The sequence below is a fragment of the Saccopteryx leptura genome, chromosome 5 (genome assembly GCF_036850995.1).
Source record: "Saccopteryx leptura isolate mSacLep1 chromosome 5, mSacLep1_pri_phased_curated, whole genome shotgun sequence".
NCBI classification, from domain to species: Eukaryota; Metazoa; Chordata; class Mammalia; order Chiroptera; family Emballonuridae; genus Saccopteryx; species Saccopteryx leptura.
Genome location: NC_089507.1, coordinates 119,536,204 through 119,559,463, shown reverse-complemented (window position 1 = coordinate 119,559,463; position 23,260 = coordinate 119,536,204). Strand labels below are relative to the sequence as shown.

At 41.0% G+C, this 23,260-nt stretch overlaps 1 long non-coding RNA gene, 3 other non-coding genes and 1 pseudogene across 4 annotated transcripts; 3 read left to right on the top strand and 2 right to left on the bottom strand.

The window, feature by feature from the left end:
• The first annotated feature begins 4,760 nt into the window (after positions 1-4,760).
• On the top strand, positions 4,761-4,866 carry LOC136407291 (U6 spliceosomal RNA). Its single transcript, XR_010751846.1, has one exon. It is a non-coding gene; the product is annotated as a U6 spliceosomal RNA (small nuclear RNA).
• A 4,377-nt stretch (positions 4,867-9,243) lies between these two features.
• On the top strand, positions 9,244-9,959 carry LOC136405603 (RWD domain-containing protein 1 pseudogene; annotated as a pseudogene).
• Positions 9,960-14,014: 4,055 nt separating this feature from the next.
• On the top strand, positions 14,015-14,088 carry TRNAP-UGG (transfer RNA proline (anticodon UGG)). The gene has a single exon. It is a non-coding gene; the product is annotated as a tRNA-Pro (tRNA).
• Positions 14,089-17,821: 3,733 nt separating this feature from the next.
• Positions 17,822-23,249, bottom strand: LOC136406756 (uncharacterized). Its single transcript, XR_010751697.1, has 4 exons — positions 23,209-23,249; positions 18,632-18,774; positions 18,178-18,201; positions 17,822-18,096 (listed from the first exon to the last, which is right to left on the bottom strand). It is a non-coding gene; the product is annotated as an uncharacterized lncRNA (long non-coding RNA).
• On the bottom strand, positions 18,549-18,628 carry TRNAG-ACC (transfer RNA glycine (anticodon ACC)). Its single transcript has one exon. It is a non-coding gene; the product is annotated as a tRNA-Gly (tRNA).
• Positions 23,250-23,260: the final 11 nt, after the last annotated feature.

The following is a 23,260-nucleotide window of genomic DNA, read 5'->3' as shown; positions in this document are numbered from 1 at the left end:
GGGGTGGTGTGTGAAGAGGAAAGGAAGGGGTCCCATCCACTTCCATAACTGACACCTGTGAGGGAACTAGAGGTCCAGAGTGTGATGGCAAAACAGAGAAGGCGGCTCCTGTGTCCACAAGAAATGAGATGAACTTACCTGTTCCTGCAGCATTACCCTGGGCTTGCGAGGGTGATGGGGGGTCTCTGAGTCCAGGCCGTGTCAGCCGTCGATGAGGTCAAGGAGTTCGAATGATGGGCCCATCTGGCTAGCTTGGCCTCCCATCTGAGTGGCTTGTCCTCCATGTAGAGATGCTGAGGATGAGCCTGCTGCCCAAAGGGGCAATAGCTCCATCAGTGACTGGGCGGCTTGCAGTTAGGGCAGGGCTTAGTGGACAGCCACGGGCAGGGGCCCTGCTGGGACCAGTGACCCTGCTTGCCACATTTAAAGCAAGGTCCTGGTGGAATTCCTTTTTCCGGCCTGGATTTGGATCAGGCACTTTTTATGCCTTGCCCTGTTGCTCTGCTGGCCTCAGGGCTGCCACAAGAGCCTGGGTTTGGAGCGTTACCTTCTGCTGCATGCGGGCCTGGTGAACAGCCTCGGCCTGTTTCTACTAGTCGTGACCATTAAAAACCTTAAATGCCATGTTCTCATGTTTCAGATAGGGATTTGGGGGTTGAGAATAAGAGGAGGTGGACTCCTGGGGAGCCTGGCACCCAGATCCCGCAGGAAACACTGGAGCCAGAAGCAGGACAAGGCCAGAATTTCCTACAAGAAAATTGGAGTTGGGCATCCTGAAAACTGGTGTTAGGGCCAGTGGCAGGCTGAGAATGGCCTGAGGGAGGAGGGGCTTAAGAACACAGTGGAGAAGGGAGGGGCCCCTGGCCAGGAGGGGCCCCTGGCTAGCAGGGGAGGAGAAAGAGAGAGACTAGTATTTGCAGGTGAATGAGAAACAGGATCCTGCGAAGGGTGGGGAGGGGCTCTTGGAGGGAAGAGTCCAGAGTGAAGAGGTCTGCAGAGGGACCAGAGAGGGGTCCCGAGAAAGGGGCACCCCCAGGGGTCAGGCAGGAAGGGCAGAGAGTTGGGAGTCAGGCGAAGGAGGAAAGATTAGGAGCGGAGGGCTTAGGTGATATTTCTCTGGCCTAAAAAAGGGCCTGCGCCATGTAGCAGGTGGCACAGAGATTAGAACGGGAGCGCGAATAACTAGAAGCCCTGAATGTAAGGGATCTCCAACCAGTTCCCAGTTCTTTTGGCAATAGTTAAATTGGTGAGGGTGTTAACATCGAAAGTCCCTTAGTTAACATCGAAGCTACCTGGTTCGATTATCCAGTGGGTTCTGTGGCCTGGCCACAGCAGAGAAGAAGAATAGTTTCTTCTTCTTTAGGGAGAGAGAGATTTCAGATAAGGCACTCCAGGGGTGTTTTTGGATTAGATTTAGATTCCTGAGCACCCATGGCTGCCCTCAGTCCTTGGAGTGGTCAGAGTTGAGCATTGGCGTCCTGCAACTCAAGCTCTGGCCACCAGATGAATAAGGTAAAGTGGATGTACTCGGGACGGTCGGGCACACACACACTTGGAATGGAAAGAGGTCCCTGATGCAGCTGCAGTTTCGAATAGGGAGTCTCAGCAGAAAGAACTGAGAGGAGGCTGGAGTCAGGGGACTTACCGAACCGTGTGCCGAAGTGGGTGGAAGGTTGGAGGTCCTGGTTCTTTCTCCGAGGGAAAGGGGAGGGGAGCAGTCTTTGCAGACTTCTGACTCCTCCTGGGTTTCAGCACCAAATGTAAGGTATTTTTCCCCACTGAGGAAGAAGGAAGGGGCTGGAGCCACAAAGTGTGGAATAATAAAAGGCTTTATTGAGTACAGCGCTTCCTGCCTGACGAGGTTCCCTAGTCCTGGGGACAGAGACCAGGGAATTCGCAGAGGGTTACCCACATGGGGGGTATTTAAAGGGTCTCTAGGGTGGTCGAGCTAATGTGATGTGGTGAAATCTCATTGGCTGACAGTAGTCGCTTTTTTCCAAAGGGCTCCTGGGAAGTTTCTTTTGGCACATATGGATGTGGGTGGTTCTAGCCAAGTTCCCGGGTCTGGTGTCTCACGTGACCTTTCCCCCTGCTCACCATCCTACATACATATTGTACAGTACTGAAAGCTTAGGCATGATACACTGTAGCAATTTTAACAGCTCTTTCAGTTATAATAAAACTCATGATGGCCTGACCAGGCAGTGGTGCAGTGGATACAGCATCAGCCTGGGTCGCAAAGGACCCAGGTTTGAGGCCCCCAGGTCACTGGCTTGAGCTGGGCTTACCAGCTTGAGCACAGGATCTCTGGCTTGGGTATGCGATCATCGACATGATCCCATGGTCTCGGGCTTGAAGCCCAAGGTTGGTGGCTTGAAGCCCAAGGTCACTGGGTTGAGCCCAAGGTCACTGGCTTGAGCAAGGGGTCACTATCTTGGCTGAGGCCCCCTGGACAGGGTACATATGAGAGGGCAGCCAATTAACAACTAAGGTACTGCAACAAAGAATTGATACTTCTTGGCTCTCTCCATTCCTGCCTGTCTGTCCCTATCTATACCTCTTTCTGTCTTGCAAAAAAAAAAAAATCTGTGATGGTTTACATTTATTTATTTTTATTTATTTATTTATTTATTATTTTTTTTTCTGAAGTTGGAAACAGGGAGGCAGTCAGACAGACTCCTGCATGCGCCCGACCAGGATACACCCGGCACGCCCACCAGGGGGCGATGCTCTGCCCATCTGGGGCGTCACTTTGTTGCAACCAGAGCCATTCTAGTGCCTGAGGCAGAGGCCACAGAGACATCCCCAGTGCCCGGGCCAAACTTTGCTCCAATGGAGCCCCGGCTGCGGGAGGGGAAGAGAGAGTCAGAGAGGAAGGAGAGGGGGAGGGGTGGAGAAGCAGATGGGCGCCTCTCCTGTGTGCCCTGGCCAGGAATCAAACCCGGCACTCCTGCATGCCAGGCCGACGCTCTACCACTGAGCCAACTGGCCAGGGCCTGTGATGGTTTACATTTTAAAATAATTTGTTTAAAGCATATGTATTATTATCAGAGACAGCCTGATTCTTTAAAAAAATTTACTTTAACTTAATATAATTGTAATGTAATATATATATACACACACACATTAATTTTCAGCTTCAAATGTCATATCTTAAAATAATTGAAGCTCTCACCAAAAGAGTAGAGTTCAAATTTAAATAATTTTCTGTTAATCTATAAAGACTTTGTTCTTTTTGCACTTGGCTTTATGTTTTTCCTCTCCATTACCGCTCCAGTAAGAATCCTGCTAATGAGTTTGAGAAAGATTGTATATGTGTAAAAATCACAGAGACAAACCATTATAATAAGTGCTATATAACTGAATTCATGGATTAATGTTTCTACTGAGCTCATTTTAGTGATGATTAGTTTTAATAATCCTAATACTCACCTCTTCTAAGAAAACATTCAACATAAGTTTTTTAATTTTTGTTTAATATAAATTACCTGTTTCCCCTAATTAAGCAAAAGCATAAAATTATTCTTCTTCTCTGGTATTTTCAAGTAGTAGAAAGGACAATGACTATAGAATCAAGCAAAAAGTTTAAAGAAGCACATTTCAACTGGTGCACCACAAGAACTTGAACAGCATGGGATACCTGACTATTCCATCAGAGGCACTTACCTCTCTTCCCTTAGATTGTCAAATAAAAAAAACAGCAATAGTTGTCCAGTATAAACGAATCAAAATTACATCTATTTTATGTTAGATTGGCAAAAAAATTTAACATTGTTTGGTGTGCTGCAGAATTTTAATTAGTTTTTGTGCCATGAGATGAAAAGGTTGAAAACCACTGGTCTTAACCATTGCTCTGCTACATTAAAATACATTGGGCAGGTAAAACTCTTAAGCAACTGACTGTTTACCTGTACATTGTATGTTAATAAGGAACAAGCAATAAAATATGAATAAACTTTAAAAATAAATAATAAGGAGCCTGACCAGGCAGTGGCACAGTGGATAGAGCATCAGACTGGGATGCAGAGGACCCAGGTTCGAAATCATGAAGTTGCCGGCTGGAGCATGGACTCACCTAGTTTGAGTAAGACTTACCAGCTTGAGCCCAAGGTCGCTGGCTTGAGCAAGGGGTTACTCGGTCTGCTGTAGCCCCCTGGTCAAGGCACATATGAGAAAGCAATCAATGAACAACTAAGGTGCCACAATGAAGAATTGAGGCGTCTCATCTCTCTCCCTTCCTGTCTGTCTGTCCATATCTTTCCCTTTCTCTGTCTCTCTCTGTCTCTGTCACAAAATGAATGAATGAATAAATAAATAAATAATAAGGACCAAGCCAGTTTCTTAATGGAACTGCTAAGGACACTGCTCTTATCAGAGACTTGAAACATTCCTGAGTAATAGGGGAAATGTACAGTAACCCTATTCCCAAGGCAAGCAATGGTGCCTTTAAGTAGGAACATTTGCTGTTATGACCTAGCATGTGCAGCTATAGTCACCTGAAACTCTGAATGCTGTAAAGGTGTTTACTGAAAACAAATGATTTATTATCTAAACTTAAACCCTTTAACACAACTGTAAAATGTTGTAGATTCAGACACTCATTAAGACAAACCCTGAGGCTTCAGATCAAGATGGCAAAGTGGTTAAACATGATACTAGCATGCTCCCATCAAAATTACAACTAAACTTCAAAACAACCATCATTGAGAACTACTTGAAGTCTGACTGAAAAGAAATATCATAACTAAAAATACACAGAAGTGTTCATTTAAGCAGCACATGTACTAAAATGGTAATGATACAGAGAAGGTTAGCATGGCTCCTGAACAAGATGACACACAAATTTTTGAAGTATTCCTTACTTATAAGACTGCACTAGAAAGAATCAACAAAAGGTTAGATGAAGTGGAGAATTGAATCAGCAATTTGGAGGACAAGATAAACATTATAAGCACAGAAACACTGCATCAAAAAGAAAAGAGTCGCAAGAAGGCTGAGGAAAGTCTAAGAGCCCTCTGAAACATCAAGCAAAACAACATCTATATCATAGGGGTTCCTGAAGGAGAAGAGAATAAACAAGGGATAGACAACTTGTTTAAAGATATTATAGCTGAGAACTTCCCTAACATAGTGAAGAAAAAGTCACACAAGTTCAAGAAGCACAGAGAGTGCTATTAAAGATGAACGCCAAAAGGTCCACAATAAGACGCATTATAATTAAAATGAGAAATGCACTGGCTGGAGCCCCCCTGGTCAAGGCACATATGAGAAAGCAATCAATGAACAACTAAGGTGCTGTAACTATGAGTTGATGCTTCTCATTTCTCTCCTTTCCTGTCTGTGTGTCCCTGTGTATCACTCTCTTACTAAAAAAAAAAAAAAAAAAAGGGAAAAAGAAAAAGAAAAAATAACCATGTTTGTATGATTTGAATTATTTTGAATTTATTGAAATCTGTTTCATAGCCTATGTTATAGTAACTCTTGAGAAATGTTTCTTGTGCTATTTTAAAAGCATGTGTTTTTGGCCATGGTTCAGTGTACTGGTTTATAACTTGGGTTAAGTTTGTTGAAAGTTGTTCTAGTGTACATTATTCTTATTGATTTACTTGTTCTATCAATTAGTGAGAGATGAACACTGCCATCTACATGATGTTGGACTAAAGTTGTGGATCTATTTATTTCTCTCTGCTTTCTGTCAGTTTTCTTGCTTCATGAATTTTGAAGTGCTGATATTAGCTACATCACATTTAGAGTTTTATATCCTTGTGATTTTTTGACCCTTTTATTATGAAATGACCTTCTTTATTCCAATTAATATTCTTGGCTCTGTAATTTATTTTGCCTGACATTTACATGGTTACTCTATATTTCTTGTGATTAGTGTTAATACTATTTTTTCATCATTTTACTTTTAAACTGTGTTTTTATATTTAAATTGTATATAAAGGTTTTATGTTTAAAATGCTGCCTTTTATTTTGGTTGTTTAGAACATTTACAGCTAATGAAATTTTAAACTTATTTTGGGTTTAAACTTCCTTCTTGCTGTTTGTTATAAATTTATCCCATCTGTTCTTCACTCCCTTTTCCATGTTATTATCCTTCCATTTTAACTTCTTTATTGGTTTATTGGCATAGCTCTTTTTTTGTATTATTAGTGTTTCTTATTACGGTTTAGAAATTATCATACGTCTTTAAATTATGACACTCTACCTTCAAACAGAATTTCATGTGAATTTAAGAATCATAACAACTTATCTACATTCCTTTTCTCAATCTTTATACTATTATGGTTATTCATTTTATATGCACTTATAAGCACCAACATTCTTTATTACACTTTAAGAGTAAAACACATGAACAAGAAATTTAAAAATGTTTACCCATATATTTACCATTTCCTATTCTCTTCACTCCTTGGTGTACATCCTGATTTGCATGTGGATGAAATCCTCCTCTGCCTGAAGGACTTCTTTCACATTTCTATTTTTATTTTAATTTAAAATATATATTTACTTTGAATTGACTTCATATTTACAGAAAAGTTGTAAACACTATTGTTTTCATCTGTCAGAAGAGTGAGAACATGAAACTTAAAAAGTCATTCATTTTGTTTTGTAGCATCGAGGCTAATATGGAATTAGATCCTAAAGATGGATTGTTAAAAGTGCACTATTAAGTCTGAGAGAAGTTGTCCACACTTGGCTTTGTTATTCCTGTCAAAATACAGCAAGTTGCAAACATTGCACAGAAATTCTGCAAGCAAGCAATTATTCTTAAACAGGTATAATATTATATTTTTGAAAACATGGCTATTTTGAGTTCATTGCATTAGAATATTTTAAGGGCTTCTAAAATTCAACATCAGAAAGGTAAACAATCCAATTAAAAAATGGGCAAAGGAACTGCATAGACACTTCTTCAGTGAGAACACACAGATGGCCAATACACATATGAAAAATGTTCAACATTGCCTGACCAGGCGGTGGCGCAGTGGATCGAGCATTGGACTAGGATGTGGAGGTCCCAGGTTCGAGACCCCGAGGTCGCCAGCTTGAGCATGGGCTCATCTGGTTTGAGCAAAGCTCACCAGCTAGGACCCAAGGTCACTGGCTTGAGCAAGGGGTTATCGGTCTGCTGTAGCCCCCTGGTCAAGGCACATATGAGAAAGTGATCAATGAACAACTAAGGTGTCGCAACAAAAAACTGATGATTGATGCTTCTCATCTCTGTGTTCCATTCTGTCTGTCCCTATCTATCCCTCTCTCTGACTCTCACTCTGTCTCTGAAAAAAAAGTGTTCAATATCACTAAATATAGAGAAATGCAAATTACCAGATTTTTCGCTCCAAAAGTGGAGGGGAAAATGCCTGTGAGTCTTATGAAGCAAAAAATATGGTATTTTATCGTATATTAAATATTTTATTTGGTTCAGAATATTTTTTTTCTTATTTTCCTCCTTCAAACCCTAGGTGTGTCTTATGGTCAGGTGCATCTTATGGAGTGAAAGATATGGTAAAACTACAATGAGATACCACTTCACACCAGTCAGACTGGTGCTCATTAACAAAACACTCAATAAGTGCTGGCGAGGATGTAGAGGAAAGGGAACCCTCCTGCACTGCTGGTGGGAATGCAGACTGGTGCAGCCACTGTGGAAAACAGTATGGAGATACCTCAAAAAATTATAAATAGAACTGCCTTTTGACCCAACTATCCCACTTTTAGGAATATGTCCTAAGAATTCAAGATCACTGATTCAAAAGAAGATATGCATTCCCGTGTTTATTGCAACGTTGTTTACAATAGCCAAGATCTGGAAACAGCCCAGGTGTCTGTCAGTGGACGAATGGATTAAAAAGCAGTGGTACATATACACAATGGAATACTATGTGACCGTGAAAAAGAAAGAAATCTTACCTTTTGTGATGGCATGGATGGACCTGGAGGTTATTATGTTAAGTGAAATGAGCCAGGCAGAGAAAGACAAATATCATATGATCTCACTTATATGTGGAATCTAATGAACAACGTGGACTGAGGAACGGAATAGAGGCAGAGGCGGGGTCGCAGGGAGCAGAGGGACAGCTGTCAGAAGGAGGGGGGATAAGGGGAGGGGAATCAGAGAAGGTGAAGGAATTAGTGAAATTATATATACATAACAGAGATACAGATAACAGGACAGCAAATCCCAGAGGTAAGTGGGGAGGGGGACAAAGAGGGTGTAATGGGAGACATAGGGGTGGGGGGTGAGGGTGTTATATTCAGCGGGACACTTGAATCCATGTTAACACAATAAATTAAAATTAACAAAAATATTTTAAAAAGTTATTTGCACACTGCACATAAAATAAGGAAAAATCAATTAAAAGAAGACATAACAAAGTGAATTTTGAGCTTGGAATTAAAGGAAGACTGAGTTTTTGAATCAGAAAGAACAGACATACTCAAAGAGCCAAGGCACCAAGTTTCAGATGCTACTGAAACACAGGGTGCCTTATGAGGGAAAGAGTTTGGTGGTGAAGGTCACAGCAAGGTTAGTGCATAATGAAGAACGTTCTTGTACACCGTGTCAAGGAGACAGATAATGAGATGATAATAGCTGGTTTTAAACAGGTAAGTGATATGATGGCTATGTGCTGAACAGGTAGACTGTGGAAATGACCAAGAAGAGAGACCAGTGCATCAGCCTGGTGATTCTCTAAGAATCTACCCCTTGAAAGCAGGCAGAGGACTCCTTTAAATAGAAGATCCTTTAAGACCCATGCAAGTAACATGAAAAAAATGAAAAAGGAGAATATAATATTCTGTTTTTCTAAAAGTTTTCCAAATGAAAAGCAATAATAACACCTTAAATGCCTGTTACAAAGCCAATTTGGTACCGTGGTCACTTAGCAAATCAATTTCACAAGTGTTAATGGTGTTCTACTAGCCTAAAAATACCAAAGGTAGAAAACAAAGTCCTTTCACGTTTCCTGAGGGGTTGGTCAGCTGGCAGCATTTCTAGGTCTCAGAATGTCTTTATTTTACCTAGTGTTGTGCAAGATCTCGTCAGTAAGTAAAGAACTCTTCCACACTAGGTAGCGATCAGAGGCCTGCACAGGCTGCTGCCCCCCTGATGGGGACCTTGGGCCAACCCCCTGCCCCCGTCTGCTTCATGTTGGGCTGTGGTTCCAGTTGGCTGAGGCCTCACTGCAGCACCCGCCTGGGTGTCCAGGCATTCCGTGGGCAGCAGCTAGGGCCCCAATGGCAGATTACAGCGAGGAGTAGCACAACAAGCTGGAGGAGCTGGAGTCTATCTGCAGTAACTCCTTGACAGTATCATCAGACAGTCTTCCCAGCTTTGCTATTACTACAGTGACAGCTGAGGCTGGAGAAAATGATGGAACTGCCCAGATGGCCCTCAGTTTACATACAGAGAGAAATACCCAGATGGCACCCCCCTTTGTGAAATATTCTCCCAGGAAAGTCTACAAGATAATGATGTGTCAGGTATTTTAAAATTATTAGCATTAAAGGCAGAAGAAAACCTTGGTATGGTGATGATCTTCAGTGACAGATATGCAAGAAAAATTAAAGAAATAGTGGAACAAATAAAAAGTGGAAAGAAGAAACAATCAAACAAACAAATAAAAAGCAGAAGCTGAAAAGCAATTATTTCATGGCACTCCGGTTACAACTGAGAACGCAGTTCGAAAGCCAAATTTGATGCAGAATTCTTGGAAATTAAAAAGAAACAAATGAAAGAAGAACAAGCAGGAAAAAATAAATTAAGTGAGAAACAGCTATCTGAAACAGGTCATAATCTTGAGACATCTTTCCAGTTCTTGGAGGATGCTGGAAACAACGTGGAGGTAGATGATGAGCCTTTGTTCCAGGAACCAGAGGACAAGTCACTGGGGGATGAGGACAATGGTCCAGGCTACAATCCTGCGGAGCCAGATGATGGCTTGTCAGGCTAATGGACTATCCCTGTCTGCAGAGAGGCTTGATCGCCACAGCACATGTGGCTGTGCTGAGAGGGTGTTGATTTTTCCTTTTTTATCTAAGAAAATACAATTTTCAGGTAGTTTTCTGATAGTTTTCTTATTGAACTTAATAAACTGACTTTAACATTTTAAAAAAGAAAAAGAAAAAAGAATTCTAGGTTGGCTGTTCTTATTTTTTAAATTTTCATTGCTTTAAGGATATGGCTGTATTCTTTTCTAGTTTGCATTATTTCTGAGGAGATGTCTGTCTATTTAAGGTGTTTTTTTGTTTGTTTGTTTTCAAGTGAGAGGAGGGGGGAAAGAGAGAAACACTCTCACATGCACCCCAACTGGGATCCACTGGGCAACCCAGTTTGGGGCAGATCCTGGATTGACAGAGCTATCTTTAGCACCTGGGGCCAAGAGAGAGAAGGGGGAGAGAGAGGGGAAGAGAAGCAGATGGTTGCTTCTCATGTGTGACCTGACCCTGGATCAAGCCTGGTAGATTTGCAGTGGGGCTGGCGCTCTATCCACTGAGCCAACCAGCCAGGGCCTCCTGTTTTTTTTTTTTTTTTATGCTATAATTTTTAGATGCTAGATTTTGTGAATTTTCCATTACTTTTTTTCCCTATAAATATCTTTTGAGCTTTGATCTGGGATGCAAGTAAGCATTTTGGCAACCATTTTTTGTGACAGAGATAGAGAGAAGGACAGATAGGGACAGGCAGGCAGGAAGGGAGAGAGATGAGAAAGAATCAATTTTTCATTGTGGCTTCTTAGTCTCCTTAGTTGTTCATTGATTGCTTTCTCATATGTGCCTTGATTGGGGGGGGGTTCCAGCAGAGCTAGTGACCCCTTGCTCAAGCCAGCGACCTTTGGGTTCAAGCCAGTGACCATGGGGTCAAGTCTATAATCCCACACCCAAGCCGGAGAGCCCCCACTCAAGCCTGATGAGCCTGCGCTCAAGTCAGCGACCTTTGGGTTTCAAACCTGGGTCCTCCGCTGTCCCAGTCCGATGCTCTATCCACTGTGTGATCGCCTGGTCAGGCACTATTTGATTCTTTTGAGGCTTACTTTTACCCTTTGTGAGAGGAAATCAAAACAGCCTTTAGTTGACAGCTTATTTGGGCCCTAACCTAAGGCAATACCCTTCTGAGTACTGAGTGTATTTCATGTCTAATAGTTATGAGGTTTTCATTTTGGCTGGTGGGAATACATCCTCTTCCCAACCCTGTTTGACCTCTGAGGATTATTCTGCCTCCTCTCTTCTTGTGTCTTTCTCTAGTCTCAAGGAGTTTCCCACAGGTATGTGCTGGTCGATACTCAGCTGAAGAGCTGAGCGGAGCCCTCCATGGCTCTCTGAAGCTCTCCTTCTGTGCAGTTTTCTCTCCAGCATTCCACCCAGCACATTCTAACTCCCTTTGCCTAGACTCTGTCATGTTCAGTTCTGGTTCCTCAACTAAGGAAACCCACTGGGTACTGTTTGTGTGTCCCCCTCCTTGAGCTATAGCCTGGAAACTTCAGACAGCAAGCTGGGACAACAGGAGGGCCCACCTCATTTGCTTTTCTTCTTTAAGAAACAATGTCCAGAATCTGTGAACCTGTGTCTTATATATTTTTCCAATTTCTTAGTTAAGGTGGGAGGGTAAATCCAATTCTTGTTTTATCATGGCCAGAAGCAGAAACTACTTTATGATTTTTGGCTCTACTAAAATGACCTTATTCATAGTCTGATACCTAATAATAAAACAAACAGGCCTATATAATTGGAAAAATACACTCAGTTAGTTAGCCACTGTTTATTAGTAACATTTTTGTATTATGTGCTACCAAAGAAGCACTCTTCCTTTAAAGTTTTTAAAAAGACTATTCTCTTCAGTTTTGGATATTTTTCCTTCCAACTTTTTATTTTGAAAAATGTACAGCCTATGGAAAATTTGAAAAAACTTAAATAATAAAAAAAATAGTACTTCACCTAGATTCACAAATTAATATTTTGCTACATACGCTTTATCTCCCTACACATATTTATCAACCATTTGGAAGTAAATCTCATAGCTAAACATTTATTTTGCATCTCCCAAGAAAATCACTTTCTCTTATATAACCCCAATAGCATCCCACCTAAGAAATTTAATACTGCTACAATAATATTAGGTAATATAAAGCTCACATTCAAATTTCTCTAATTATTCATTTCTTTTTCTAGAATCACAATCCATTCAAGAATCACTCTTATCTGAAATAATCTCCTTTCTACTACTATATTTTATAATGTTGGCAATATTAAGGAGCTCAGGGTTGCTATCTTGCTTAATTAGATTTTTTAAAAATTGATTTTAGACGGAGGGGGAAGGAGAGAGAAATATTGATTTGTCATTCCACTTCTTTATGCATTCATTGGTTAATTCTTGTGTGTGCCCTAGATCAAATCCACAATGTTGGCTTATCAATTGCATTAGTGTTAGTAAATTTAATGTCAATTTGGGAAAGAGAAACTCCTCATTATTTTGGAATGTTATTCATCCTGACACTTTAAAGACTGATAAATTTTGAATATGAATAAATTGTATTTTATTTATTTTTTAATTTTTTTTAACTTTAGATTTTATTCATTTTAGAGAGAGGAGAGAGAGAGAGAGAGAGAGAGAGAGAGGAGAGGAGCAGAAAGCATCAACTCCCATATGTGCCTTGACTAGGGAAGCCCAGGGTTTTGAACTGGCGACCTAAGTGTTCCAGGTCGATGCTTTTACCCACTGCACCACTGCAGGTCAGGCATGAATTGCATTTTAAACGCTAATATACCTGAAAATTGCTCAATGACTCAAGTGTGCTATGACAGAACTTGTAAGTGGAAAATATCTAACACTGCATTTTTCCCTGATGAAGAAAAAAGCAACTGAGACATTTTAGCTCTGGTTTGTCAGTTTTGTTTTATAGTCATAGGGTTTCTTAAGAATCTGGCCCAATTTTTTCACAAACACTATTCTTGCATGATCATTATGGAAGGTCATCTCTTTCATCTACTCAGCAGCTGAACTAGTACACTCCCCCAAGTGAAATGGAGTGGAAAAATGCTTGTTGTTTTAGAACCCCAGATTATGCATGAAAGAAAAGAAATCTGTACTTAAAAAAAAACTTTTCTGCTGATGAAAACCACTTCATTTTACCTCTGAAATTTTCAAAATGAACATCTGGTAGTCAACCCTGTTCTTCCACCAGATGGCAATAATCCATAATGGGTGAGCAGGATGAATGGAATGTACACAAGGCGTGAGCTCTCAATGTGGTCATGTAGGAAAATGATTCCTGGGAGAAGAGGATAAATAATGGGTTGCTAAATCTGGCATGCTGGGAGCTAACAACCACCATCATAAAAGGATCATATCATTCATCTTTATTAGGATAAAATTTAAGAATAAAACAAGTTGCTCCATTTGTGACATTTTTTTGTTTTCAGAATCATATATTAAAGAACAGCTCATAGAGTAGAGAAGTTGTTGACATTCAAGTAGAATTAGTCAAATTCAGCAGCAAAGAGACACTGTATGGTTCTAACAGAAATCACAAATTCAGAGAGTATTTTAAGAAAAAAGAGGAGGAAAGGAATCATCAGGAACCACAGTTGAAAACTGGAGGGCATTTCTCTACCATGACTTATTGAAGAACCCTGTTAACACCTTTTCATTGGTCTTTCAAAATCTGTTTAATTGGATATACCTATTTGATTTTGATTTTAGGTGTTATCATAAAAATCCAACGCAATGTTATGCTATTGCATACAAATAATTCACAACGTGGTATAGACCAAAATTCCTGTACAATTCTATTCTTGACAGACTTTATGAGAAAGGACTTTTCCCCCACAAAATATCTGCCATTTTTTCCTCTGGGTTTTTTTTTTCTAAATACTGAACACTCCTCTGAACACTCCTCTAACAGAGGCCATACCGTTCTTTATGAGTCTTAATTGCACCTACTTTTATCACTTTTTAAACTGTTTTCCTTTCTTCTTGAAAAATAACAATATGGTCACTTAAATATTTTTAGCCCTGGCCGGTTGGCTCAGCGGTAGAGCGTCGGCCTGGCGCGGGGGACCCGGGTTCAATTCCCGGCCAGGGCACATAGGAGAAGCGCCCATCTGCTTCTCCACCCCCCCCCTTCCTCTCTGTCTCTCTCTTCCCCTCCCGCAGCCAAGGCTCCATTGGAGCAAAGATGGCCCGGGTGCTGGGGATGGCTCCTTGGCCTCTGCCTCAGGCGCTAGAGTGGCTCTGGTCTTGGCAGAGCGATGCCCCGGAGGGGCAGAGCATCGCCCCCTGGTGGGCAGAGCATCGCCCACATGCCGGGTGGATCCCGGTCGGGCGCATGCGGGAGTCTGTCTGGCTGTCTCTCCCCGTTTCTAGCTTCAGAAAAATACAAAAATATTTTTAAAAAGTTCTAGCTTGTGAGATATGGATTCAAATTATTTTAAAGGCATTTTCTTTAAACAATTTTTTTATTGATTGATTTTAGAGCGGGAAAGAAACATGATTTGTTGTTCCAGTTATTTTTGCACTCACTGTTGACGCTTGTATATGCCCTGACTAGAGATGGAACTGCAACCTTGGTGTATCAGGATAATGCTCTAACCAACTGAGCCACCCGGAACAGGGCTGAGATTTGAGTTTTAAATCTCAGTCTGAAAACAACTATTATTAACATTTTAGGTAGTATACTTCTTCCAAAGTTTTTTTTCAGGAGATAAGTTTTTCTTTTTCCATCTTAAAAAAAATCTGTTTTTGTTTTCATGGTTGGTCCATGGTTTGTATAAACTGATTTCTCACACTAAGTGATAACATATGTGTTTTCCTTTGGAATTAGAAACCCTTAAAAAATAACTTGAATTGCTTTACTGTGTTTTGGTAAGGATGAGCCATCCTTTGACATTTTGTTGGACATTTACTCAGTTTCTCCTTTCTGGTATTAAAATTGCTCTGTGATAAATGTGTTAGTATATACAAAATATTTTCTACATTTAGGCTATCTTAGAATGAGTTCCCAAGAGTGAAATTACTCGTTCAAAAATCACAAAAGATTTTGATCCTTTAATTTTGATTTGCATTACTGCCAATTTTCTTTTGAACAGCTGAATGGGTTTCCAGTGCTACAAGCAACGTGCAGGAAAGCAGCTTTCAAAGGATGCCATTGCCTAGAACCATAAAACACCACCGCTTTGCTAAAAGTCTTTCATTAGGGCTTTAATTTACATACATTGGATGAGTAGTGAAATGGAACCATTTCCCACTGTATGTTAAATGGGTGAATTTCCTCTTTTGCGAATCGTTTACTTATGTTATTTGTCTGTTCATCTCTTGGGGTCTTTGTTATCCCTATTACCAAGAGGATTAACAAGTACAGCCCAGAGAAGGCCTTCCGTATGCTGTGCTGTGGAATTCCTCCCCTTGAAATCATTCCAGACAGCATTTGAGTAGCAACACAAAGGGACAACCAAGAAGAGTAAGAAAACTAAGTGATATATATTTCTCTCTGCTGAACAAGGAAAACGATTTGTGTTACCATGTAAAATGACACTGTTCCTTACTCAACCCAGCACTCATTTTAATACTGCATTCAGTATGCTTTGACCACTTAGCTAGCAATCCATTGTATATGATACACCAGGAATACACCTCAGCACGAGTCACCGCAAAGCCATGCTAGTTCCCAAAATGTTGCCGTTCCAGGGTCATCTTTTAAAATCACTTACTTAAATGTGACTTAATTTAATTGACCTTAGAGTGCCATCTTTTATTCTGTAACCACGTATTGAAAGGCTGGCACTTGCATGTTTACTTTTGTTTATGGATACAACTAGAGCTAGGGCCAGAAGGGGACTTCAGTGTAGTCTTGCTGTTGGACCAGCTGAACTAGCCTCATGCTGAGCTGGTGACTATCCAGACTCAGGCTCAAATAACTGGCAATGGAAGGCTCAACACCATTAAATAGGATGCAATGGCTAAGAATGGCTCTCTGTTTTTGTTCCATTTGGTCAAATAAGGAACCTCCCTTTTTCTCCCTATTTAAAAAATGGATTATAATAGTTCTGCTTCTTATCCAAGGGATATTTTAAAGATTAGGTAATAAAAAATGTTTTGAGGTTAAAAGGAATAGCATTAAGTGCTATTATATTGTGGTAAATATTGTTTTAAAATATAACTCAGAATCCAAAAATGACTTCCTGTGTCAAATATCTTGAGGTCATAAATAGAATCAAGGAATATTGGGAATGAATAGAATCTTAGAATCATACAAGCCAACTCTCATTCGATAGAGGAAGAAGGCTATGAGAGGTATCATCTAATACGACGCTTGTACAACATATACTACTAATTAACGACAGCAAGAATGCTAATCTGGGAGTCTTGAATGCCCTCAAGAAATCATTCCGCTGCCTCCCTTGCTTCTATCCTATAGGTAGAGAGTTACTAAGAACCATCAAGTAAAGAATTCAGTTTTATTTCCTTATCACCTTTAATAGAAACTCTTTCCAATGGCCCCTTTATGTCTATGAATTAAAAATTTTGTTTATAGCCTGACCTGTGGTGGCGCAGTGGATAAAGCGTAAACCTAGAAACATTGAGGTTGCCGGTTCAAAACCCTGGCTTGCCTGGTCAAGGCACATATGGGAGTTGATGCTTCCTGCTCCTCCCCTTTCTTTCTCTCTATCTCCCCCCATCCTCTCTAAAATGAATAAATAAAATTAAAAAATAATTTTGTTTATAGTAAAAGTAATTGTTCAATAGACTAAAATAGGCACATAAATTTTTCTGATATACAATGTTTTAAAATTTTATTTATTGATTTTAGAGATAGAGGATAGGTGAGAGAGACAGAAACATCCATCTGTTCCTGCATGTGCCCTGGCTGGGGATTGAACCTGAAAACTCTGCACATCAGGATGATGCTCTAACCAACCAAGCTATCTGGCAAGGGTAAATGTGGATTTATTTAAATGTAAAACATTATATGTCTAAAATGTTAAGCATCAGAGAGCAGGTTTTAATCAAAAGCAGGCGGCTTATACCACTTGCAGCATAATACGTTTCTCTATCAGGTGGTGAGGTACTGCAAACCCACAGGAGAATGAAGGGCACTAAAATGAAGTGGAACCAGTTTGACAGAGAGTGTGCAATCTCGTTTCAACAGATTGATTAATATGAGAAGAAATAAATTTGTTAGCCACTAAGGAAGAGGGCTCTGGAATCTTTGTGACTTTAGAGAACACACCCTTATTTTCAGCTAAGTGGAAGTGTGTGTAAACTCTCTGCAGAAATACTGTGGATTGCAATAAAGAAACTGGATATCAATACCTTGGAGAACCCTCTTTATCAAGGACTGCGAAAACAGGCAGCAAGTTGCTATATTTGTGAAGCTATTGGAAATTTTATTAGTAGATACTTTTAAATTGTCAAGAACTCAGACATGAAATAATAAGTGGTGTTAGCAAAGCTGAAACTAACTTTGCCAAATCAAGGGGAGAGGGTTTTTCTTCCGTACCTTTTTTAACTATTAAAGAACTTTTGCTTTCTTTCATATATTTTCCCTAACCTAAGTAGGATTTAATATAGGCTTAGATAGAAAAAATTCCCTTCTCTTTCATTCCACACATAGACACACATACTACCAATGAAATTTGGCAAAAAATAGTTAAACAGAAAAAAATGGTAAGAAGGTTCTACAACAGGGCAAGAAGTTTTTTGGTGAGTTTTCAGAGTAGCTGTATTATTTGCCTGTTGCTTATTTTAATTCCTTTAATTAAAATAAATCTTTGAACTTAGCACACTGTGAATACTCCATGTTTCAGATCATTAGACAGTTGATTCTGATTTTACGGATTTTGTACAATATGCAAAGAGCACAGGAGCTTAAACCACAACTTAGACTTGAATTTGGTAGTTCTGATAATTTTAGATTCTGTGTGATATTATAGCAGAAAATGAAGACAAAAGTGATCTCGTTTTAGCCAATTAGCCATTAATTTCAATCTCTTCTCTTGCTTTCAAACAAAACTGGTAAGGTGGCAAAGAAGTGTTTTACTTTCTCTTTGACCTTGCATTCAAAAGATGAAAGTGAAGAATATATTGTAGATTGCCTAGAAGACAAAAAGAGAAATAAAGGCTGCACAATAGCATAAAGTAAAAATTTGTATCAAAATCAATGAAAATCGACTTACAGGAATATTTAATGAAGCCAACACCTTGCTTTTTATTTTTATTTTTTTATTTTTATTTTTTTTGCATTTTTCTGAAGCTGGAAACAGGGAGAGACAGTCAGACAGACTCCCGCATGCGCCCGACCGGGATCCACCCGGCACACCCACCATGGGGCGACGCTCTGCCCACCAGGGGGCGATGCTCTGCCCATCCTGGGTGTCGCCATGTTGCGACCAGAGCCACTCTAGCGCCTGAGGCAGAGGCCACAGAGCCATCCCCAGCGCCCGGGCCATCTTTGCTCCAATGGAGTCTTGGCTGCGGGAGGGGAAGAGAGAGACAGAGAGGAAGGCGCGGCGGAGGGGTGGAGAAGCAAATGGGCGCTTCCCCTGTGTGCCCTGGCCGGGAATCGAACCCGGGTCCTCCGCACGGTAGGCCGACGCTCTACTGCTGAGCCAGCCAACCGGCCAGGGCCACCTTGCTCTTTAAATGTCACAGATCACATAGTAGCTGCACTTTACATCTCATTTGATGATGCCTATACAACACTGAATGAGAGCATTGGTATTTTCCTGACGCACACGACAGCAGCATGCTGCCTGATGAACTATTCTTGCTTCCTGGGTGTTTCAAGACATTAATGAAAGATTGCATTATGATTTCCATGACCACTACCTAAATGCTATTGTGATAATACCAACAGCTGTAGTATAGTGTTCCCTGGAAGTTGAATTTTTTTCCCTTCCAAAATCTCAGTAATTTTAATCCTTAAAGATTTTCAGTTACTATGCAAAGTTGACTTAAAAATTGGTAATGTCTTTTTTTCTTAACTAGATAGATGACCATATTAAGATATAACTTATCTTTTTACTTAAAATTTACATAAAGTTTATCTACAGATTTACTTGTTCCTGGATACCTGGTAAAACCACCAGTACAATGTTGACTAGAAATGGTGAAAGCAGATCACCTTGCCTTATTTCCAAAGTTAGAGAAGTATCTTTATTTTTAAATCAAGAAATATTATTTCTGTCTTACCTGTGTTTCACATGGAAACTTTGCACTACTGCCTAATTGTGGCAAATACAGTTTTTCATGCAGTGTAACTAGGCTAATGAATTACTGATTATTGATTTTACTAATTTGAGGGTCATTTCCATAGTGACTATATTTATGTTTGAGTTATATATAAAACTGAAATGAATGCATATTTAATTTAAAGGGTATAAGCAAAACAAATTATCAATTAAAAGATATCTGAATTATTGATTAGCTAATTATATAGCTTAAATTGTAAGGCCAATTACAAATTTTCTTGTGTTAGGCCAGGGGTTGGGAACCTTTTTGGCTGAGAGAGCCATGAACGCCACATATTTTAAAATGTAATTCCATGAGAGCCATACAACGACCTGTGTACGTTATGCATTATCCAATAAAAATTTGGTGTTGTCCCGGAGGACAGCTGTGAGTGCAACCATGAACATGAGCGGTAGGAAATGAATGGATTGTAATACATGAGAATGTTTTATATTTTTAACGTTTTTAAAAATTTTTTTTTATTAAAGATTTGTCTGCGAGCCAGATGCAGCCATCAAAAGAGGAGAGGTAAATCATTCTCATGGCTTGGATATAAAAAGTTTAAATATGAATACATTGAAAAGTTTCCTATGTCTTCCATCCACTGATTTCTCATACCTCAACAGTTAGTTTATCCTAGTTTAATGCATATATAAGCCAATACATTATTTGGCACCATTTTCCTTCTTATTTCTCATTTAACAGAAAAATCTTGGTAATCTTAATATTATACATAAGAAAATTTGTCTTTTTTGTTAACAGCTATATAGCACATACTCAAAAGTATAAATATATCATAATTTTTTATTATTATTATGTGAAGGCAGGGAGGCAGAGACAGATTCCCAAATGCGTCCAGCTGGGATCCACCTGGCAAGCCCCCTACCAGGCAATGTTCTGCCTATTTGGGGCCACTGCTCTGTTGCTCCGCAACTGAGCTATCTTAGTGCCTGAGGCAAGATCATGGAACCATCCTCAGCATCCAGGACCAACTTGCTTGAACCATCCAAGGCATGGCTGCAGGAGAGGATGGGAGGGTCGAGAAGCAGATGGTCACTTCTCCTGTATGCCCTAACAGGGAATCGAACCCAGGACTCCTACACGCTGGGCTGATGCTCTACTGCTGAGCCAACCAGCCAGGGCTGATATATCATAATTTAACTAGTGTCCTGTTGATGGATATTTAGGTTGTTCCCAATAATTTTCTGCTTTCAGCAATACAAGAAATACCTCATCATTTTTTAGAAGTGAAATTCGAGGTTTTGTTTAGAGTACACATACATTTGAAAATTTGATAGCTACTGCCAAATTACTGTTTTTTTATAGTGTAGCCAAAGCCGTGATGCCAGATATAATTTTATGCTTTTTCATTTAGAAATGAACAAAGAAAAATGGGTTACCTATTAAAGAATGAGAAGGAAGGCAGGATAAGCTTATCCAGCAATTTACAGACTACATTTTCCCTCAAAAATACATTCAACAGAAATTTATTGTGCATGCCAAGTGCTTTAAGAACTTGGGAGATATGTAATCAACCACACACACACAAATTCAAAATCTCTTCCTTTCTGGAGCTTATATTTGATTTTTTTTTTTTTTTTTTTAAGATTTTATTTATTCATTTTGAAGAGAGGAGAGAAAGAGACAGAGAGAGAGAAGGGGGGAGGAGCAGGAAGCATCAACTCCCATATGTGCCTTGACCAGGCAAGCCCAGGGTTTTGAACCGGCGACCTCAGCATTTCCAGGTTGACGCTTTTATCCACTGCGCCACCACAGGCCAGGCTGGAGCTTATATTTGAATTCTACACTTTGGAACTCTATGCTACTTCATAAGAAGCCAATTAAATGTCAATATCCTGAACACAAACTGCTGAGATTCTGAGCACAGGGGCCCATATGCTATCACTGTTATTTAAAAACTAACTAGAGGCCCTGGCCGGTTGGTTCAGTGGTAGAGCATCGGCCTGGCGTGCAGGAGTCCCAGGTTCGATTCCAGGCCAGGGCACACAGGAGAAGCGCCCATCTGCTTCTCCACCCTTCCCCTTCTCCTTCCTCTCTGTCTCTCTCTTCCCCTCCCGCAGCCAAGGCTTCATTGGAGCAAAGTTGGCCCGGGCACTGAGGATGGCTCCATGGCCTCTGCCTCAGGCACTAGAGTGGTTCTGGTTGCGACAGAGCAACGCCCCAGATGGGCAGAGCATCGCCCCCTGGTGGGCATGCCCGGTGGATCCCGGTTGGGCACATGCAGGAGTCTGTCTGACTGCCTCCCGTTTCCAACTTCAGAAAAATACAAACAACAACAACAACAAAAAAAACCTAACTACAGTCACTGTTGCATTATGATTTCACAGCTCTCCATCAGGTCCTTTTAAAACACCACACTTGGATGAGATCTTTTTATCTGACTCCATCTGCTGTGGGTAGTGATCAGCAAATTGTGGTATCATCTGAGATTAGGTTGTGAAATAGGAAGTGGAGTTACAGGCAGATCAGCAAGTACATGCAGACTGTTGCTGAAACCAAGGATATCCAATTCAGGTTTAGAGTAGGCAAGATAAGGTTATCAGTACATTCCCATCAAGGCACAGTTTCCCTTTTGCAGTCTGTCCTTGTTTTGATTCTATAAACAGATCACAAGGGAATTCAACAAGAAATAGTTTCAGAAGCATACAGCAGCAATAGTGGGTATGCTGAACATACTGAGGGAATGGAAAAGGCAACGAGTTAGAAACTGAGGGAGACAGAAAAGACCACTGGTACCCTGGAAAGGGTGGTAACAAGTACAAGAAAGAGACAGTACGGTCTCAGGCTCATTTTAAGTATTTTTCCTTTGAAAAAGGAGAATTTTAAAACTTTAGCCCTCCATTAGATTCAATTTTCTAAGAGGGTCGTTCATAAACTACAGCTCTTCAAGTCTTGCCAATATTCTAGTGGGTTCCTTGCAGCCTTTAAAGAGCAATTGGGAGTTCAACTTTGTGATAAGAAAGCCAGACACAGTGTCATCTTCAAGTATGAGGTGAAGAACAGAAAAGAGTTAATTCCGGGGAGTGGCTCTTGATTCATGTTTTGGCTGCCCACCACCCCCATTATTAAAATTTCATCCTGGCATCTTAACAGCCACAATCAACAACTGGTTACTAAATGGGTGGTTTCTGAAATCCTAATACTTATCAGTTATGTTTTCAGTCAGTCATTGAATTTTAGAACCAGAAAAAAGAGACTTTGAGTTCAATCAACAAGTTTCTTTGATAGCTGAGGTCGAGAAGGGTGGAGTGACAATGGCAGAAGTCAGGTCCCTTTCTAGATTTCCAGTCCAGCAGAACTCTGCCGCAGGATCACCATGAAAAGCCTTTAATGCCTTTGACTTCTGGGCTGCCACACTGCAAACTGGGATGACTTTGGACAATGTCACCGTGGCCCATAGTGGGGAACCGTAAACAGCAGACCCATGGATGGCTAAATGCTGAAAGAGTGGTCGTGCTGCTCTGAAGCACCTGACCGTAGGGCCTGGCCTGTGTACCCAGGGGCCTCCAGTGGCCCTGAGTGCGCACAGCTGGCCCCGCACCGTTGCTCCTGTGGTTCCGGCAAATGACGGCTCCGCATGGGCCGGGTAGTGGACTTAAGAGTCTCCAGAGTTCCATTTCAACGCACTGAGGTAGCACATGACACTTATTTCTGAGTCTCCCCGGGATTTCGGGCCAGAAGCCTAACCTAGCCCAGCAGCAGCTCGCAATAGGCCAGGGGGCAGAGGACGGGAGCGCCGGGGGCCACCGCCCCACTATCTCAGCTGGGGCTTCAATTCTGCTTCCCCAGAGCTGGGTCCGTTTCCCGCTCGGCCTTTCCTCATTTCCCACTGAGCGTTTTCTCAGCGCTTCCCCCTCCGTGTTTACCAAGTGCTCACACCCACTAAGTCAGCAGCGCCCTCACCGCCGTTCCCTCTGCTCTCCCTCCCTCTCCCGGATCAGCAGAGGCCGACTCACCCCGCGCTGCCCCGCCGTCACGTGGCCTGAGCCCCGCCCCCGCATCACGTGA